This window comes from Bison bison, unplaced genomic scaffold, assembly GCF_000754665.1.
Source record: "Bison bison bison isolate TAMUID 2011002044 unplaced genomic scaffold, Bison_UMD1.0 scf7180017864492, whole genome shotgun sequence".
In the NCBI taxonomy this organism is placed as follows: domain Eukaryota; kingdom Metazoa; phylum Chordata; class Mammalia; order Artiodactyla; family Bovidae; genus Bison; species Bison bison.
In genome coordinates, this window is record NW_011495051.1 from 7,605,166 (window position 1) to 7,613,034 (window position 7,869).

Here is a 7,869-nt window from a genome sequence, read left to right on the forward strand (position 1 = left end):
AGGGCCCCGGCGGACGGCGCAGTGCGCATGCAGCTGCCGGCCTCCATGGCTGAGCTACCCAGGATGACGTATGACCTGCCCTGGCCAGGGGGGCTCAGCCCTGGTCTCCCCATCGAGTCCCCCTCGTCAGGCAGTAGTGGGTGGGTGAGCCCCGGGCTTTCCCCTCACTCCCGGCCATTCGCTCTTCTGGGCGGTCACCACAGAGCCCAGAGGTTGGTGGCCTAGAGGGCTGTTCTCAAAGCTGGGCCGGCTCTGCCATGCCTGGCCCCAAGGGCCCACCTTGTGCAGACCACAGCGATACAATTCCCTCCCAAACTTCCCAGTGATCTGTGAGGCCACAGGCAGGTGGCCCCCAGACCTCGGCTTTGAGCTGGAATGCTGGGTCCCTTCCCCTTCAGTCCCTGCCTGGGCCACCCCCAGGGCCACGCGACAGGCCTGACTCCGTGACCCCACTGAGGCCCCGGCAACCAGCTCCACCCAGCCTGCTGAAGATGGCGCCACTGGGCCCAGGACACCCCTCCTGCCCTGAGGCAGCTGCAGCCAGCATCCCTCCCATGAGTGACCAGCACCGCCATGGTGGAGCCAGGACAGCACCCCAAGAGCTGCGCCAAGGCCCCACACGTCCGCATGACCCCCTGAGCTCTGTGTCCATAGGGAGCCTGGACGTTCAGGGGCCTCCAGAGGATGAGGTGACTGTGAGCACAGGGACCCCAAGGCTCCCGGGGACCCTGAGGTCCCCAGAAGCCAGCAACATGCCCTGCTTTTTTACGCTGAGCTCAAGGAGGATGGACTTTACCCCCACCCCCATATAGCACAAGTCCCTGACTCCAAAGGGCCTGAATTTGGGCTCCAGGAGAGCAGATGCTGTGTGATCACCCCTCAGCCTGGACTGTGACTAAAGGGGCTGCCCCGGCCAGTCAGGAACGCTGGCTCAAGGCAAGGCGAGCCCTCTAGGAGCTGTATGTGGTCTCCTGCAGCCTGAGAGTGCCCCACAAGGTCCCTTCAGTGACCTGAGGAGCCTCTGGGAACCACAGGCCACCTCCAGGACCTCACACGCATAAGAAGGTGGGGCCAGAGCAGAGGGTGCTGCTGTTTGGGCTGACACAACACACTGTCCAAGTCAGTGACTGCCTTTTGGGGCCCCTAAATCTCAGCAAATGCAACCCACCCGGGACCCAACTGGGTTCCCTGCCGCCCAGCCATTCGCTATGAAGGTCTCCCTCCAGGGATGGACAGACTTTGGTTTCAGTTTCCCCCCTTGCTGGTTAAAGGTTAATACATTTTCGTGCTTTAAGTGCTAGACTGGCTGGTTCTTGTAGCACCTAGACGTCTCCGAAGGATGCCCTCAGGGCCCCCAGAGGCAAAGGGAGCACCAGCTGGACAAAACTGAGGTTCCCAGCTGCCTGGTGGGAGGCCACAGGCACTACAGACTCCGAGCTTCAACCAAACCCCAGGATCAAGACCATCGGATGATTGTGACTCAGCCTGTGTCCGGTGGGCCAGGACTGGGCTCCAGGAGAGCAACAGCTGGCGGGCAGGGAGCATCAGTTCAGTCACTCTGTCCACCAACCTGGGCTGGCCAGGCTCCAGTGGCACTTCCTTTCTTCCCTGCCTCCTCCTCCCCACACCCATCTCGCACACCCTTTCCCACATCACACTGGACACCTCCGTGCCCCTCCACACCTGTCAGGGGAGCAGCACCTGAGCTCAGGCAGCCTAGGGCCCCCTCCTTGGGTGGGCGTGCTGCCGGATCTCACTCACCAGTGGAAGGAAGAGGGCACCGGCTCAAGGGGAACACTGCCTCTGCCTCGAGCAGAATCCCAGACCCTTCCCTGCCAGGAGCGAGTTCCGCCTGTGGCAAAGGTCATGAGGAAGGAGGCTTGGCATACTCAAAGGTGGGATGAAGCCTCAGGAGTCCCCCTGGAAATTCTCGAGCATCTACCCCCAAAACCAGAGTCTGCCTACTTTCTGCTCTCACCTACACCTCTGACTTTACAGGGGGCTGTCCCCCACTACCTCTCTCTGAAAAAAGAGTTAACTTACAGCTCCAGTTAATAAAGTTCCTGAGTGTGATAGTGTTTCAACCTACAAACTCCTTTGGAAGTCCTCTAGCCTGCCTGAATAGGTTTTTCCAGCCACATGTGATTGCTCAGAGCCTCCCAACTGTGAGAGGCATGAGATGTTCTAAACTGTCTAAATACAGATTCCTTTGAGCAGTTAAAAGATTGATTAGAAATTGTATTGGTGAAGGGTTTTTCACTTGTTAGGCCAATGTTTGCTGCTAAGTCTCCATATCCCTTACCTGCTGTGTCCCCGGCAGTGTATTGATTAATATAATTGGTGTAAGTAGTAGCTTTAATGTTTGTAACCTGGGACCCTTGAGTTAATTCTTTTTCTTGTTATAGCCCACCACTCCTTTGCTCTGTAGGAATGCAACTTAATCTAATGCTTTTGGAGGGTGCTGCCTGACTTTAGAATAATCACCTATAGAGAAAAATAAGTTTCTTAAAATGTTAACAGGCCTCCGGGCCAGAAGATGATGCAAATCACCTAAACTTTTGCATATGATAAGTTTGCAGGAAGAAAGCCTGGCTTACTGCATGACTCTACCCCTTCCCCCATTATCCTCTATGCATAACTTAAAGTATAAAAACTACTTTGGAAAATAAAGTGCGGGCCTTGTTCACCGAAACTTGGTCTCCCCATGTCGTTCTTTCTCTTACCTTCCGGCTGAATTTTTCAGCCTCTTTTCTCCACTGAATTTCCTCACTGAGCTATCCTTATTTCAGCCTCTTTTCTCCACTGATTTCCTCACTGAGCTATCCTTATTCTATTACTCTTTATATCCTTAATTAACGTTTAATTAAGCAATTGTTTCCTGATCCTCGCCGACGCCGTCCCCACTTCGAATTCCCTGGATCCACCGGGGCTGGACCCCGGCACTTCCCCGTTCACCCCACAAATGGGGACCTGGGTCCTGCTTGTCTTGGGCTCCAGGGCACCCTACTGGAATACGTGTCCTCAGCAGCCCTCCCACTGCCCACTGAGGGGTCAGGGCTGACTGGGACCTTGGGGCGCTCTGGGGGCACATGGGCCAGGGCCATGCTCCCACTTGGCTCAGGGCAGCTCTCTCTGGGGACCTCCACCCTGGGAGCTGTGTCGGCCCAGACCCGGGTCCTGGACTCTCTCGCTGCCCCTGCCTCCCGGGGAGACTCACAGCTTGAGGGGCTGCTGGGTCAGGGGAATCGAAGTGGGTTCCAGGGGGTCCCTTAGCTGGAGCCAGAGGTCGAGCAGCTGCCCTGGATGGAGGGAGAAGGGGCAGTGAGTGCTGCTCCCAGGCAGTGGGGGTGGCACAGGGCCCTGGCTGGATGGGGGGCAGGGAGGGGGGCTTCCACCTGGTGCATCTGGGCCAACACATCACTGCAGGGGACGCTGCAGTTTTGGGTGAGGTTCTGGCCTGCTGAGACTCGACGGTACCATGACCAGGTCACACTCGTTCCCACCAGCACCACAGGTATGCCATCTGAGTCCTTCACCCACTTGATCTGCTCCCTACAAGGGGGAAGTCGTGATCCAGTGGGCAGGCTGCGGGCTGGGCTGCACTTGGGGTCACAGAGAGAGGACAGGAAGCCCCTGAGGGTCAGTGGTCAGCTCACCAGGGCTGGTGGATGCCCTTGAAGGACTCGGTATTGTTGATGCAAACACCCAGAGGAAAGCCCTCGCTGGTGCTCATGTACTGGTCTCCATGACGCTGACTTTCCTGGCCTGCTGTGTCCTGTAGCTAGGTCTCCCCATCAGTGACCACTTGCTTCCAGTAGGAACTTAGAGACAGCCAACCTTCCTGGGAGGGGACCCTCCCTCGCTCCTCTTGTGCCCCCAGGACCTAGGACAATGGGACCCCTCCTGCAGAGCAGGTGGAGGACAAGCCCCTGTCAGGAGCCAGGCTGTGGACCAGAGTCGGCTCACCTCCATGGTGGAGTTGTCCTCCACGGGGTGGTTCTCGATGAGCTGGATGGTCAGGGCACTCTTCCTCATACCATGGCGCCCACCGCCACGAGCTTATCCTCCGTCATCACTCCTCAAGGGACCCCAACACCAGGCACTACTGTGGTTTCCTGTCCCACTGACCCCACTCGCACGCCCACTGAGCTCCTGGGGCCAGGCTGCCCGGGCCAGGCTTGTCTTCTGAACCAGGCATAGCAGCAAGAACGGTGGCCCAGGGACTTCCCTGGTGGTCTAGTGGTTAAGAATCTGCCTTGCAACGCAGGGGACAGGGGTTTGCTATGGAGAAACTAAGCCCCACGCCACAACTACTGAGCCGATAAACTGCGAGGAAAGATCCAACATAATGCAATGAAGACGCAACATGCCACAGCTGAGACTCAACGCAGCCAAATAAATACATACGTTGAGGCAGTCTGAGCGTGGGCTGGAAAAGTTTCCAGACACAGAGCATTTCAGAAGGGAGGGTGTTTATTAAGAACCAAGAGCAGAGCTGAAGAGGCCGCAGCAGGCCAAACTCCTGACCGAGCAGGGAGAGTCGATAGTTCTCGTGCATAAACAGCCAACTTTTATAGCCTTGAGACAAAATTGCTATGGAAGGCTGGCATAGGGTGATTGGCTGGGGCGCTGTGGGGTGCTTACTAGAGTGGGCATCTTTGTCTAACTGGGAGTCAGAAAGCTTGTTAGTGATGATAGGGGGGGCTTCCGGCAAGGGTTACAAAGGGGCTCAGTTAGTTTTGGAAGTGACCTTGGTTCTGGGCTCCACTTCCGTGGCCTAGGGGCAGAACTCAACAAAATACTTTTTAACAAAATGAGGGGAAAAAATGAATGGTGACCCAGCCGCTCACCTGCAGCACCTCCAGCCCAGAGGTGTGAGGGGGCTCCTACCTCTAGCTACACGTAATGAGAGGAGCCAGCTCCCCAAAGGCAGGGCTGACAGTTGAGAACATTTCCCCAAGCATGCACCTGAATTAGAAGCTGCTGGGGAGGCAAAGAACTGAAACTGGAGGCATGGTGGGCCCAAGGTTATCAGCACCCTCTGGAGAACAGGTCTTGCCACAGTGGCAGGCACAGCAGTGTGTCTGGACAGGACTGACAGCCAACAACCGGCTCCAGGCGCCCCCTGCTCTCACCTCTGGGCATGTTGGTGCATTTGGAAAGTGTTCACTGAGCACCTACTGGTGCCAGGGGTTATTCCAGGCACAGGGTGACGGTCAGACAGAAAGAACCGCTGCCCTGGTAGACTTGGGCTAGCTCCAAAGAAAAAAAATCCACGTAAAGAAAATAAAGGGAAACCCGTGAGGTCCCATTGTCAGAAGATCTTTGGAGAACGTGAGGCAGGTGAGGAGGTAGACAGGTGGGGGCCAGGGCTCCAGGAAGCAGAAACTTATCACAAGAAAAGACCCGAAGGAGGTGTGGGAGCCAGGGCAGAGATGAGAAAGAAAAGGCCCCTAGCTGGGGTGTCCCCAGTTTTTGGTGCTTAAAGAAGGGATGCCCTTGTGGGGACAGTGGGCAGTGACATTCTGAACCCCAGGTTCTCCTGGTGTGCGTGATGGCCACCAGATGTCCAAGCTTTTTGGAGGGATTCTTGGGGATCTGGTGTGTGGGAGATCCTATCACCACGACCACGCGAGGGCCTGCACTTGTGGGCAGCCAGAGCACTTGTGGGACCCCAGAAGACAGGACCTGGGACCTGGAGCCTTGAGGAGGTGGCCCACGCGAGGCACAGTGGATCCGCCGCCTACGGCTCACCAGCGCCACCTTGTGCTCGCGTAGTAGAGGAGCTAAGATTCCACATGCCTCTCCAGAGGAAAAAACAAAATATAAAACAGAAGCAAATGTAACAAATTCAATACTTTTACAAGGGCCCACATCCAGAAAAAATTTTTAAGAGACTTCCCTTGTGGTCTATGGGCTTCCCAAGTGGCACAGTGGTAAAGAATCCCCCTGCCAATGCAGGAGACCTAAGAGACACAAGTTCAATCCCTGGGTTGGCAAGATCTCCTGGAGGAGGAAATGGCAACCCACTCCAGTATTCCTGCCTGGAAAATTCCATGGACAGAGGAGCCTGGTGGGCTACAGACCATGTGGTGGCAAACAGTCAGACACGACTGAGCACACACACAGCTAGTGGTCCACGGGCTGGAACTCCCAGCTCCCAGTGCGGATTTCCTGGGTTCTATCCCTGGTCAGGGAACTAGATCCCAAAAGCCACAACTAAGAGTTCAAAGGCCGCAACCAAGACCCAGTGCAGCTAAATAAAATTTAAAATACTTTTTAAAAAATTAATAAATAAATCTTAAAAGAGAGGACTGGAAAATGTTCCTGTATCAGTCAAGTGTTTCTTTGGCTCCTAGAGACAAGCACACACAGGCTCCAGGCTCTGTACATGCCAAGTCACTTCAGTCGTGTCCAACTCTTTGTGATCCTGAAGACTGTAGCCGGCCAGGCTCCTCTGTCCATGAGATTCTCCAGACAAGAATACTAGTGGGTTGCCATGCCCTCCTCCAGGGGATCTTTCCAGCCCAGCAATGGACCTGAGTCTCCTGCATTGCAGGAAGATTCTTTACCTTCTGAGCCACCAGGGAAGCCCAGGCTCCGTGGGCCTCCACTAACCAGGCACCTCCCCGGGCAGCCCTGTGTGTGGGGCTGCAGGTGAGACTGGAAGCTGTGGTCTCTTCCTGGCCTGGGCAGACAGAGGGTGGGTTCCAAGCCTCCCTCCTCCACACTGGGCCCCACTGTGCACAGTAATGGCCTACTAGGTATCGAGTGCTTTCTGATGTTGCTAACAACCTCAGGTAGGTTGGCTCCTGTTTACAGAGAAAGAATCTGAAGGGTGGAGAAGGCACTTCACCTACCTCAGGTGAGTCCCAGATCCCCTGAGTGTAAAAGCTGGAATTCAAATACTTCTTTATTATTAGTCACCATGCTGTACGTTACATTCCCATGACAGCTTTAAAAAATTGTTTTTTTATTTTTAGCTGTGCTGAGTCCTTGCTGCTGCAAAGGCTTTTCTTTATTTGTAGCAAGCACGGGTTACTCTAATTGCAGAGCACAGGCTTCTCATTGGGTTGGTTTCTCTTGTGAAGAACTGGCCCTAGGGTGGGCTTTATAGGTGCTGCATGTGGGGTCAATAGCTGTGGTGTATGAGCTGAATTGCCCTGGGTCACGTGGAATCTTCCCAATATGTGATTAGTCACTCAGTCACGTCTGACTCTTTGTGACCCTTTGGACAATTCCCGCCAGACTCCTCTGTCCTTGGGACTTTTCAGGCAAGAATACTGGAGTGGGTTTCCATATCCTCCTCCAGGGGATCTTCCAGACCCAGGGATGGAATCCAAATCTCCTGTGTTTCCTGCATTGCAGGTGGACTCTGAACCACGGGCCAGGGAAGCCCCCATGACTGCTTTTATAACATGAAGATTGTACCGTTTAGCCCACTTCTCTCAGGTTTGTGCAACCCCCAACCCCCTGCCCCGGCAGCCACTAACCTGTTCTCTGTACCAACGAGCTAGATATTCTTTTCTTTAATATTTTTAAAGATTCTACATTTAAGTGAGGTCTTATATTTGCCTCTTTCCTGACATTTCACTTAGCATAATACCTTCGAGGCCCATCCATGTTGTTGCAAATGACAAGATTTCCTTTTGTAATGGCTAATATTCATATATATATATAAAATGTAATATATGGCATATCATCTTTATCTATTCTTCTACGGATGAGCATTTAGGTTGCTTCCATATCTTGGCTATTTTAAATAATGTTACCTTAAACATAAGGGCATATATGTCTGTTTTTCCTTTTCTTTCTGTAAATACCCAGAAGTGGAATTGCTGGATCATATGGTAGTTCTATTTCTAATTT